This window comes from Mirounga angustirostris, unplaced genomic scaffold, assembly GCF_029215605.1.
Source record: "Mirounga angustirostris isolate CCGP_5_RB_7025 unplaced genomic scaffold, mMirAng1.0.hap1 SCAF_3, whole genome shotgun sequence".
In the NCBI taxonomy this organism is placed as follows: Eukaryota; Metazoa; Chordata; class Mammalia; order Carnivora; family Phocidae; genus Mirounga; species Mirounga angustirostris.
In genome coordinates, this window is record NW_026991711.1 from 12120152 (window position 1) to 12133820 (window position 13669).

The window sequence follows — 13669 nt, forward strand, 5'->3', positions numbered from 1 at the left end:
TTCATAAATAAATGATAAGATGCTCAGTCACACCCTAACAAGAAAAATGAAATTCAAAGTTTAATGAGATCCTGTTGATACTTATAAGATTGGAAAAATTCACAAAATTTAATAATGCCCTGAGGCTGATGGAGGAACTGATGGTGGTGGGAGGGTAAATTGGCCCATTCTCTTTGGAGGACAATTTAAAAAGTGATAGCAGATTGTCACATGCATTTACTTTTTTTTGACCTGGCAATGCTACATCTAGAATTTTATTTTACAGATATATTTGCACAATATAAATGCAAATACATATTGAAGGAACAAAAAAACCCAGCCAAATGCCCACTGGTAGGGAACTAGTTAAATAGGTTGTGGTATATCCATGGAGTGAAATTCTATGCAGCTGTGAAAAAGAATAAAACAAAATGACTTGGTATTGATAAGAGAAAATTTCCTAGAAGTATTATTAAATTGTAAAAAGCAAGATGCAGAAGAGCATACATAATATGCTATCATGTCTTAAAATATGGGTGTGGAAATATACATATTTTCTTGCATATGTATAGACTGTTTCTGGAAGAATATACAAGACAGTGGTAACAGTGGTTACCTCTGGAAATATGATCAGAGAATTAGGGGTAAGGAAGAGGAGACTTGCTTTTTACTATATTTCCTTTATGACATTCGAATTTATACTACATTAGAGGATTACCTATTTTTCAAAAAACCATAATGTATCATTTAAAATTTTTTTCCCATAAAAGTTTAAATGATAATTTTATTTTGGTAATATAAAGTTAAATTCTGAAAGATAAAGAGAAAAAACAAGTTTTATCTTGTCATTTTAAAGGAAAGCATTAGCAATGTTTTCTGGAAAAGTGTGAGATTTTACTTAAAGAAATAATAAGAAATTTCACTTCTATTATGTCTTTCTGTTTTCAGAATTACAACATATAAACTAATACTTCAGACAAAATAATAGCTAAATTAATAGTGTTTACTGTGAGCAATACTGTGTGAAATGCTTCAGAATTATAGTACTGTTTTCATCTCCCTGTTATAGATAAGGAATGAAAGCTCAGAGAGATGAATTAACTTCCCTAGGGTCACAGAGCTAGGAAGTTACAGAGCTGATGGAAACTTACACAGCCTGACACCAGAGCCCACATTCTTAACCACTGTATAGTTTATTTATTGTGTTATTAATGACTCATTTGTTTCACACAAAACAACACTTAAGGGTACATAATTTCCAATTCAAAACAAATACTTATCAGAAAAAAGCATCTAGCTTGACCATAGGAAATAAAAACACAAGTGTTGTAAATTCTTAAGTCCCATAAATAAAGCCATGATACTGTTTCTGATTTTATGGTCAGTGATTCAGAAAGATAAAAATATCGTATTTTAAGACACTTGAATAACAATTGGGAAATATGACAGCTGGGTTATACATATAGTACACATGATTCTTTGTTTATATTCTTTTTTTTTTTTTAAGATTTTATTTATTTATTTGAGACAGAGAAATCGAGAGACAGAGCATGAGCAGAGGGGGAGGGGCAGAGGGAGAGGGAGAAGCAGACTCCCAGATGAGCAGGGATCCCAGGACCCTGGGATCATGACCTGAGCTGAAGGCAGACATTTAACCCACTGAGCCACCCAGGTGCCCCTGTGTTTATATTCTTGACCTTCATGAAATCTTTTGTTTTTATTTTAATTTGAGTTAATATTAGTTTATATCAATGTAATATTTGTTTCAGGTTTACAATATAGTGATTCAACAATTCTATGCATCACCTGGTGCTCATCACAAGTTCACTCCTTCATCCCCATCATCTGTTTCACCCATCCCCCACGCCCCTGCCCTCTGGTAACCATCAGTTTGTTCTCTACAGTTAAGAGTCAGTTTCTTGGTTTGTTTCTCTTTGTCTCTTCTTCCCCCTTTGCTCATTTGTTTTGTTTCTCATGAAATCTTAAAGTAACAAAGAAAATGCTTTAGGTCAGTGTTAAGGATTGAATTGTGCTCCCCCCACCCCCCATGCAAGATATGTTGAAGTCCTAACTTCCTATTATAGGTTGATTTGTGTTCCCTCAAAATTCTTATATTGAAGTCCTAATTCCTATTACCTCAGAATGTGACAGTATATGGAGAAAGGGTCTTTACAGAGATAACCAAATTAGGGTGGGCCCGAATCCAATATGACTAGTATCCTTAAAAAAAGAGGAAATAGGACCCAGACACAGACATGCACAGAGGGGAGATGGTATGAAAAGACACAGGGAGAAGACAGCCATCTACAAGCCCAAGACAGAAGCCTGAAACTAATTCTTCCTTCAGGGCCCTAAACAAACACTAGCCTCCCCGACCCATGAATGTGACCAAATTTGGAAACAGGGCCTTTGTGGATACAGTCAAGTAAAAATGAGGCCATACTAATTAGGGTCCCAATCCAACATGAGTGGTGTCCTTATAGGAACAAGAGATGACACAGACACAGGAGAACCCCATGTGAAGACAGAGGTGGAGACTGGAGTGATGTGTTTATGAACCAAAGACTGCCGAGGATTGCTAGCAACCCCAGAAGCAAAGAGAGAGGTGTGGAACAGATTCTCTCCTAGACCCTTCTGAGGGAGGCTCACCCTGCCTGGCTCCTTGGACTGCAGACTTCTGGCCTACAGAACTGTGAAAGAACTCACTTCTGTTATAGGAAGTGCTCCTATGAGACCATTAACGGAGGGTGAGGGGAGCAGACCCGGAAGAGGACGCAGAGTGCTTGGCTCAGTTCCACAGGCAGTGATGTCACCTGGCCCCTGGGGGACTCTGGACTGTAAACGATGGCTGGGGCTGAGCTCACCCTAGACAAGGGGGCTAGAGTTCCTGCACCAGCACCCTACCAGTCACAGGTTACAGACCACCCCCAGGGACTTCACCTGCAGGCAAGTGGGATCCAGGAACTATAAGGGAGTTCTCCATAAAAGCACAGCACATGTTGCTTGTTGAAATCAAAAGCACCCCCAAAGACAGGAAGAAAAAAATGGTAAACAGGAATTCCAAGGGATCCAGGAAGAGCAACAGCATCATCCAACCTGTCGAATTATCTGCCCGTGATATCTGGAGTCCAGAAAGCCGGATGCTGATGTCCAGTCCTGCTATCTACTTGGGTAACTTTGGGGCATACATTTGCATCTTGGATCTTAGCTGACTCTTCTGTTAAAAGGAGATAATGTTAATGCTTTTACAATTTGTTTTTTCATAAAATGTTTGCTCTTTGGGGTTGATATTCAGATGGTATAACTATGTATTGGTTGCTAAAACATAAATGGTTCTGTATTGGGGGATAAATAGCCACTCCCCTTACTACTTTGGTCCCCTCCCTGGAACCCCTTGCATTTCCCTACAACCCAGCAATGAAAATGCTGGGCACAGCTGGGCATCTCCCTAACATTAGGGCCAGTGTTCTTTCTAATTAGCTGGCTGTTAAAGATTTTGACTATCATCCCCAGATCAAGCATGTGCTGTGTGTCTAATCCAGTGATCACAACTGTGAGGGACAGAAAAGAATTAGACCATCTCTGCCTTCAAAAAGTTTAAACTTGGGGTGCCTGACTGGCTCAGTTGGAAGAGCATGCGACTGTTGATCTTAGATTACTTAAAAATAAAATCTTAAAAAAAAAAAAGTTTACACTTTAATTGAGGTAGGGACAAACACAGTTTAAATAATTAGGAATAATTATGCGCTAAACTCTGTGTTTTAGTCCACGTGGGCTGCTGTAACAAAAATACAATTGACTGGGTGGCTTAAACAATTATTTCTCATAATTCTAGAGACTGGAAAGTTCAAGGTCAAGACCTCAGCAGATCCAGAGACTGGTGAGAACCCTCTTCCAGGTTAATAGAAGGCTGTTTTCTCACTGTGTCCCCGCGCGGCAGAAAGGGTGGGGTTGCCCTGGGTGAGTGGGTGGGGGTCCTTTTATAGGGGCACTAATCCTAATCCTGAGGGCTGAGCCTTCACCTCCCTAAGGTCCTACGTCTTAATGCCATCACATTGGGCATCTGAACGTCAACATATGAATTTTGGACAGGCACATTCAGTCCATAGTATTCTGCAATTCTAATACTAAAAAGTGAACATTTTCTGGAAGAAAAAATTGTCAAAACATAATGCAAGGGCACGGTATTAATCTCCAACTTTCCTGACTGGTTGAGTCCAGCCATGACCCTCAGGTTTCAGTAAGGCTCCAGGATATTCAAATTAAAAATTCATCAGTCAGTGGTTTTGTTAATGCAACTTCCATCACTTTATTACATTTTTCACAAATTAATGAGCTCTTTTCACATTGTGTATACTGATACAACTAAACTGAATACACGAGGAACCTGTAAAGTTCTCTAACCAATATTTTCTGTAATAGGATCTGTGGCATGTTACTTTCTAACAAAAAGAAGCTTTCTCCGGGGAAAAACAAAATAGCTAGTGCAAAGACACCTATGATTTCTTTCAGTGTATTCCAGGCCACATGGGTGCAAAAGGGAAAAGGAGATGAAAGAAGATCCACCATCTTCCCAGTGCAAGGCTTTGAAATGCAAATTCATTTCCACTTGACCACAGACCAAGAATATGAGTGTTTGATGACACCACATTGATTGACCATCTGGGTTGTGTTTGGTCCAAGTCCTCACCTCAGTTTCTGTTTCCTGAGATACAAAATATGACCCAAACTTACCCATGAATTTTGCCTAACTGGTAGTGTTCTCAAGGCCTAGTGAGAACCAAAGATGGCAATTAGAGCCAGAGAGTGATGAGTTAGAATCCAGGACCCTTCGGGAGAAGCAACAGGTATTGGGGAAAACTTCTGTTCTTCTTCCTGGTATTTTGGATAGGGCTTGGAAAATAATTTGAGAAAACTATGAGCCTCTTCACATAATTTCATGTTTACATCTAATTGTTTTCATCATAAATTTGACATTTCTAGAGTATTAAAAATACTGAATATTAAAATCTTAAAATAGTCTTAAACCATCACATCACTCATTTGAATAAACCTAATGGAATCTAAATGCCATAGCAATCTAATAATCACATCGTTCATTTAAAAACACAGATCATCTTTACAGTTGGACAGTTCTCATTTCTTGTTTCCCTTCAAACTTCTATTTCTTTTCTACCTCTTCCTTAGTAGTTTATCTTAGTGTAATTTTTTTTTCTTTTTTTTTTTTTAAAGATTTTATTTATTCACTTGAGAGAGAGAATGAGCGAGAGAGAGCATGAGAGGGGGAGGGTCAGAGGGAGAAGCAGACTGCCTGCCGAGCAGAGAGCCCGACGCGGGACTCGATCCCGGGACTCCAGGATCATGACCTGAGCCGAAGGCAGTCGCTTAACCAACTGAGCCACCCAGGCGCCCTTAGTGTAATTTTTTTTAAAAAGATTTTATTTACTTATTCATTTTAGAGAGAGAGAGCACAAGCATGAGTGGGGGGTGGCAGGGAGAGAAGCAGGGCAGGGCAGAAGGAGAGGAAGAGAGAATCTGAAGCAGACTCTGCACTGAGTGTGGAGCCTGATGCGGGGCTCCATCCCAGGACCCGGGCAGATCACAACCTGAGTGGAAACCAAGAGTCAGATGCTTAACTGACTGAGCCACCCAGGTGCCCCTTAATGTAATTTTTTACGCTTGAAAGTTTTTCTATTGCTCACCCTTTCATGATGCTTTGCAATAAAAATCTATAAATTTATTTATTTATGTATTTATTTTATTTATTTTTGAGAGAGAGAGAGATTGAACTGCACAGGGGTGGGGAGGGGAGGGCAGGGGCAGAGGGAGAGGGAGAGAGAATCTTAAGCAGGTTTCACACTCAGCTCGGAACCCACTTCGGCGCTCAGTCTCACGACCCTAAGATCATGACCTGAGCTGAAATTAAGAGTCAAATGCTTAACCAACTGGGTCATCCAGGCGCCCCCGTATATAAATTTAACTTTCTGTCACCATAAAATTGAAAGTGATAAAAATTTCTTTTGTATTGAGTTGATATTATAATTATAATTACTCTTAGTCCACAATTGATTAATAGAACAAAAATATATTACAGACTTTGATAAATGATAATTACAGTTTTATTGAAAATGTTGCCAAAAACCAGAAACAGCCTAGATGACCATTTATAGAAGAATGGATAAACCAACTGTAGTGTATTTATACAGTGAAATCTTGCTTAGGAATAGAAAGGGACAAACTACTTATACATGGAACAACACAGATGCCTCTTGAAAGCCTTTTTCTAAGAGAGAATCTAGACAGAAGAACACATGTTATATGATTCCCATTTATATGAAGTTCTAAAACAGGCAGAACTAATCTACGATCGAGGAGCATCAGAACAGTGGTTGCCTCTGGGGCAGATTTGGGGCAGGGATGGGCAAGGAAATGATGTCAGGGAATTTCTGGGTGATTGTAATGCTCTGTATCTTGACAGGATTTGAGTGACACATGTGTCACACAGGATGGTGCTCCCAGCATCTCATGGTGGTGGGGGGGGGGACCCAGGGAAGCTTCTGAACATCCTGTGATGCACAGGACAGCCCTTCCCACGACAGACTCGTTCTGCCCCAAATGTCGACAGTGCAGAGGGGGAAAACCCTCCCAATACAGCCCTGGTTCCTGGATTTTCTGGGCTAAATCCATTTTCAGACATTCACATCAGAGCATATGTCTCAAATACAGGTTTAGCAGATGTGTTCCCCAGTGTCGGGAACCTTGAGGGGAACCATCCCTCAAATTTTAGCCAGAGGGATGAGATCTGCGTTCTATTTTATTTTGGAGCTGGTGTCCTATTGGCTGCCTCTTCTCTACTCTCATTTTTTAGACTCTTAGACTAATGCTCCCGAATGATTCTTAATCTTCCACGATCTCCAGGGAACCATGCTTCATCTTGCCTTCTACCTTTGGACAAAAACTCTCACGTAGGGGCACCTGGGTGGCTCAGTCGTTAGGCGTCTGCCTTCGGCTCAGGTCATGATCCCAGGGTCCTGGGATCGAGCCCCGCATCGGGCTCCCTGCTCGGCCGGAAGCCTGCTTCTCCCTCTCCCACTCCCCCTGCTTGTGTTCCCTCTCTCGCTCTGTCTCTCTCTGTCAAATAAATAAATAAAATCTTAAAAAAAAAAAAACCTCACGTACATACCTACACACACACACACACACACCCGCAGGTGTGCGCCATTTTGCACACATCCTATCATCCCCGACGTATCTAATTTCTCCACTCACTGGGCTGGTCTATTTGTTGCCCCTTCTCTGCTCCTCCCCGCCCCGCACTCTACACTCAAGAGTCATTGGTGTCCCACATACTCTAAGGTTTGAAAATTATGTGCCAGCCTGACTCCTGGATGAGAATTAGAGTTGACGGTTTTCTGGAAAGCAAACAAAATTTGTTCCTTCTCACCTGGTCCTCCGTATCTCCTCCGCATAGAACTTTTCCAATGAATTTGTAAATCGGTTAAAATCTACTTGACTCAAATCCATATTGTTCACAGTGCTGATTTTTCTCTTTCCTGTCACAGAATTCCACTTCCCTGCTTTGGCTATGAGACCAGAGGGTCACACAGCAATTTTTAAAATGCAAGACTTACATTAAAGAGCTCTCCTGTCTTACTACACTCCATGGCACTTCTTCATTTCCCCTCTTCCGCCACCCACCTGTTCGTATTGGGCCAGAAAAGCAGCAAGAGAGGGAACACAAGCAGGGGGAGTGGGAGAGGGAGAAGCAGGCTTCCCACCGAGCAGGGAGCCCGATGCGGGGCTCGATCCTAGGACCCTGGGACCATGACCCGAGCCAAAGGCAGATGCTTAACCGACTGAGCCACCCAGGTGTCCCTCTTGGAGATTTTTTATATGTTACAGTTTACCAAATCTATTCTCTTCCTTTGAAAATGCTCTAGAAAATAAAACAACAATAAACACTGATTTTTTTCCAAATTTCTTTTTGAAACATCAATCTGTTACTTGTAAGTTTGCTTCCTACTCCTCTTAATACTTTAATGAGTTGTGTTAATCAGATCAGTAAGGGCTACATTTTTAATGATGGATATTTTATCGCTGGTCTCCTAGTGTGGTCAGCTTTAATTTTTAATCTACTAGTTTATTTATTTAAACATTGGCTGTTTGATCATTTGTATATTTGGTCTGTGACTCATTTCTCTAAGGCTGATTTCTTGTAAAATGCTGAAGCACAAATAAGGACAGTTATGTAATCAAATGGTGCTTTGATAACAGGCACAATGGGCATCAGCAATGAAATATGCATTCAGAGATCCGATAGCAAGAAAGGGAAAAAGTGGACTGAAAAAAAAGCGTGCAGAGCTTCAGGGACCTGTGGGACAATAACTGTCTAACATTCGTGTCACTGGAGTCCCCAGCCTCTGACCAGGGAGAGACAGAACACCAAGGGGAACCGGAGGGGAAATTTTGCTCCTTCCAGAAGCCTTTCTGAGATGTAGCAGTTTATACCTCCTGTCTGCACACATCCTGCAAGACCAGTCTTTCCACTCGTGCTTTTCATGAAGCTGTAGCTAGCTCTGCATGAGCCCCTTTGTGACCACTCTCTCTCCAGCCTGCCTCGTCCTGCTTCCCTCCCCACGGCTGCCTGGGGCGGGCACTCTCATCAACACATCAGCACAGAAGGTTTGATTCTGTTTTCTAGCAAATCCCTATCTTTTTATCCTTCTGGAATCCTGTTATTTATATGTTATTTCTCCTAGTTAATGTCTTTCAAGTTTATTTTTCTCTCTCACAATTTCCATTTCTTTGTAGATTTTCTCTGTCTTTTAAGCTTTTTAAAAAAATTTTTTTAAAGTTTTTATGTATTTATTTGACAGAGAGAGACAAAGTGAGAGAAGGAACACAAGCAGGGGGAGTGGGAGAGGGAGAAGCAGCCTTCCCACTGAGCAGGGAGCCCGATGTGGGACTCGATCCCAGGACCCTGGGATCATGACCTGAGCCGAAGGCAGATGCTTAATGACTGAGCCACCCAGGCGCCCCAGCTTTTTTCTTTCTTTCTTTTTTTTAGAGAGAGAGAGCGTGCGCGTGCACATGTGGGAGGAGGGGAAGGAGCGGGCGGGAGAGAATCTTAAGCAGGCTCCATGCCCAGCCCAGAACCCAATGCAGGGCTCGATCTCACCAGGAGATCATGACCTGAGCCTAAATCAAGAGTCAGACACTTAACCAACTGAGCCACCCAGGGGCCCCTAAGCTTTTTTTCTATTTGCCTTCCAAGTTGGGTCTTAATAGAGACTATTTTATCATTTATTTATTTATTTGTTTGTTTGTTTATTTATTTATGAATGATTTATTTATTTGAGAGAGAGAGAGCATGAGTGGGTGGCGCAGAGGGAGAGAGAGAGAGAATCTCAGGCAGACTCCCTGCTGAGCCCAGAGCCTGACACGGGGCTTGATCCCATGACCCCGAGATCACGACCTGAGCTGAAACCAAAAGTCAGCACTCAACCGACTGTGCCACCCAGGTGCCCAACAGTGACTATTTTAGCTTTTAATATTTTAGTTAAAAATGTTTTTAGTTCCAAAGAGTTTGTGTCTGTGTGTGTATGCATTGTGATGCGCGGAATCTTCTTATGTGTTCTTTCTGTATTTTAATTCAGCTTTTGTCTGACTCCTCCAACAATTTTGTTTCTCTAAAACCTATTACTAGTATTTTTTTTTTAAGATTTACTTATTTATTTGAGAGAGAGAGTGCATGAGCAGGGGGAGGGGCAGAAGGAAAGGGAGAGAGAGAATCTCAAGCAGACTCCCCACTGAGCATGGAGCCGGACACAGGGCTCCATCTCACAACGCTGCAATCATGACCTGACCCGAAATCAAGAGTCAGACACTTACCCGACTGAGCCACCCAGGGGCCCCCCTATTACGAGTGTTCTGATGGTTGTTTCCCTGTGGCCACCCAGTCCCTTTAAGGTACTGTATTAGCTTCTTACTGTTGCTGTAGCAAATTACCACATTACCATGTGGCTTGACATGACACAGATGTATTTATTCTCTTACAGTTCAGGAGCTCAGAAGTCCTAAATCAAGATGTCAGCAGAACGTCATTCCTTCTGGAGGCTCTAGGGAAAAATTCATTTCCATGTTTCTTGCTTCTTGAGCTGCCTGCATTCCTTGACCTGTGGTCCCATCCTCCATCTTCTGTGATCATGTTACCTTCTCTGGCTCTGGCCCCCTGCCTCCCTCTTATAAGGGTTTTTCTGATTATATTGGACCCGCTTGGATAAACCGAGATCCCCCCCCCCCCCAGGATCCTTCACCACGTCTGCAAAGTCCCCTTTGCCATGTAAGGTAATGTATATCCCCAGGTTCCAGGGACTAGGATGTGCATGTCTTTGGAGGGATATTATTCTGCCTACTACCTTACTTAAACGGAAGCTGCTCCGTGAATGAGGAAAATGAGATGGTGCCTGCCCCCGTGGCCCTGCTGGGTGGCAGCTGATATGTCATCAGTTCTCTGTTATAATACAGGGCGGAGGGCTCCCTGACCCCTCATCTTCTCAGCTAATCGGGCTTATATGTTCTAGCCTTAGCATAAAAGACACATTTACCTCCCTTCCTCCTCCTCCAGCTTCTTGGAATTCAGGAAGACCAGTAGGTTCCTACCAAAGTGCCGTAAGGGACCAGAATTACCCTTCCTCTTGGGGTTCTACGATAGTTAATTTTATGTGCCACCCTGGCTAGGCCATGGTACCCTCACATTTGATTAAACTCCAGTCTAGAAGTTGATATGAAAGTATTTTTCAGGTGAAATTTACATTTAAAATAAGTAGACTTTGAGTGAAGCAAAGTACCTTCCATAACGTGGGTGGGCCTCATCTAATCTGCTGAAGGCCTTAAGAGCAAAAGACTGAGGTCCCTCAAGAAAGAGGAAATTCTGCCTTCAGACTGCCTTCAGACTCAAGCTGCAGCATCAGCTCTTCCTGAGGGTCTTCAGCTTGCTGGCCTGCCCTGCAGATTTTGGATTTACCAGACCCCACAGTTGTGTGAGCCAATTCCTTAAAATGAATCGGTCAATTAATCAATCTCTTTCTCTATATGCACACACACATACACACACACACACCTTATTGGTTCCATTTCTCTGAAGAACTCTGACTAATACAGGTCCATAGATCTCCACAGGCCAAGCCCTCTCCAAGAAGGCTTCTCCAATCTTATTGTAGGACTTGGCTGTGGGTCCCACAGCACCTCTCCGATCCCGGTGTGGGAGGTCCCTGGGCCAACTCTAAGAGAATGGTGGCAGAGCCCAGGGCCCTCCTTCCACCTTCTAGGTTCCCCTGGAATTGTTTGGAGTTAGGAGAGGAGCAGACCATGGGGATATTTAAGACAACATTTTCCCAAAATTTTGTCGAGATTCTTTTTTAGCCTCATTTGATATCCAGACTTCTGTTAGCGTCCCAGAATTTTATCATTCTCTTATTGGATAACTATGCATCTTTTGTCTTGATCCAAGACATTGATAAAAACATAAAACAGATAAGAGCCAAAGATACCCATCCCAGAAACCCTCTCTGGAGGACCCAGTTATTTTTTCATTCAATCCTTCATTTTCCTAAGACTCTGTTTTTAGAAATTAAATTATTTTTGTTCTCATTTTCATGTGGGGAGCTTGGTGACCTTCGTATCAGAGGTCCCAAGTTTAAAAGAGACGGTACCTCCCTCCCTTCTTAGGAATCAATGTTTTTCTTCCTGGGGATTACTCGTAGCGTGGCCTGCCACATCCCCTGCCTTTACACCTGCCCCCCAACCCCACCTCTCAATGGACTAACATGCCTTCCCTAAGCTCAGTAAACAACGTCAAACTCCCCCTCTCAGCTCTGAGGCCAACCCCGCGTCTGGCTGCGGGGCATTTCAAAAGCTTCCGTTAGTAGATCAAGTGAGTCGTGATCAAGTCTGCCATGTTGCTGGGTGTTCTGGACTTGGCTCTAGTTCTAGAGGCTAAGCTCCTTGCTGCTACCTAGAACTCAGTTCCAGTCTCTCTCTCTTTTTAAAAAAGATTTATTTATTTATTTTAGAGAGAGCGAGTACGGGGAGGAGGAGGGGCAGAGGGAGAGAGAGAGAGAGAGAGAGAAACTTACGCAGACTCCACGCTGAGCGCAGGCTCGATCCCACGACCCTGAGACCACCAGCCGACACCAGGAGTCTGAAGCTTAACCCACTGCACCACCCAGGCACCCCTCCCGGGTCTCTTGACTCCTTAGTTTATTTTTGTAGCCTGACAACCAGTAGTCCCTTCAACCAGTCGGCAGCTGGTGGACTTGCCAGACGTTACTGCTCGTCTGTTTGGATCATCGCGTATGACCCTCTCCCGGTTGCCATGCCTCAGTGATCTGCACAACACCCGCATTTGACTTCTTTCTGGACTTCTGAGGTGCTAATCCCTGCCCGGGCCGTTGCCAGCCACAGTACTCTTGGCAGGTGATGTTCTGCCTGCTCATGGATCCCCTTCCCCCCAGCATCTGTCTTTGCCCCATGAGCGGGTCTAGACTTCTGGTGCAGGCCCCTCCTGGGCTGTCCCGTCCCATCCACCCCATCTCTGAGCTCCTGTTCTGGTAGAAAAGATATGGAATTCAGAGACTTCCCAGCAGGGCAGCTTCTTGGAGGTGGGAGCCGGGGTGGGTCTGGGGGGAACCTCATTTTGCCTGTGCTCAACTATATTAAACTCTTAGTTGTTATGAAAAAAAAAATCTGATTTTGCTCAATCATATTAGACTCTTAGTTGTTATGGACAAAACGTGATTTTCACATTCTCATTTTACCTCCCCAAATATATATCATTAAATTGCCCTTTACCAATGGCTCTTCTATAGCTCATTAACCACAAGGTTTTGTTCTCTTATAAAACTGTATCAGAAAGACTTGAGAGTCTGAGGCTGTGACGACACCCCATGTTAGCCTGAGCCCAGGAGGAGAGTGGTCAGGAACATTTTCTTCCAGCTCTTCCCAGACAGCCAAGGAGCCTTCAGCACGTTCTTTTTACACTTTCGTGACTCATTTCCTCACTTGTAACACAGAAATCCCGATGCAGTGCCAACCAGCTATAACATGGTGCTATGAAAAGTCCAGTCATGGAGTAATTAAAACTTTATTTCATATATGATTTTGACGTTGTGCATTTATAATACAATACTCTAGGGTTTGAAGAGCTGACATTATTTCTGGCTCTGCTTGTTGTGACTAGAAACTGTGAACTCTATCGACCGGGATGGAAAATCACTCCCTGCAGGGCATCCCGGACCGTGGTGTCCATAAAAGGCAATGTGCTGGCTCGAGAAATTGCATGATTTCATAACTAACCTGTGAGCCTAGCTGCCCCCTTCACATCTAAAAGCACGCTTGCACAGAGGGGAGAAAATCTCTTTTTTTTCACATGTTTTCATCTCATAGCTCCTTTCCCAAGTCTTGTAGTTAAAAAGACATTTATTTCTCCCTAGGCGTATTATCGCTCCTGGAGGAAGAATCTTTCATAGTCATACAGTGTAGCCTTTCTCCTAATGCAGAAATCCCATCTACAAAATTGATAGATGACCTGCCAAGGATTAATTTATTAATTCAGGCATCAACTGCTTACTGCGTTGCTAGACATTGAGCCAGGACCCCCTCATTGGCAAAGACTGAGATAACCATCCAC

General features: G+C 43.0%; 1 long non-coding RNA gene across 1 annotated transcript in view; it reads left to right on the forward strand.

Moving 5' to 3' along the window:
* The window catches only part of LOC123839864 (uncharacterized), a 56908-nt gene extending 44250 nt beyond the window's left edge, over positions 1 to 12658 (forward strand). Inside the window, exons 15-16 of the long non-coding RNA XR_006789772.3 lie at positions 2463 to 3859; positions 10038 to 12658. This is a non-coding gene — a long non-coding RNA (uncharacterized LOC123839864). The remainder of the gene's footprint in view (positions 1 to 2462; positions 3860 to 10037) is intronic.
* Positions 12659 to 13669: the final 1011 nt, after the last annotated feature.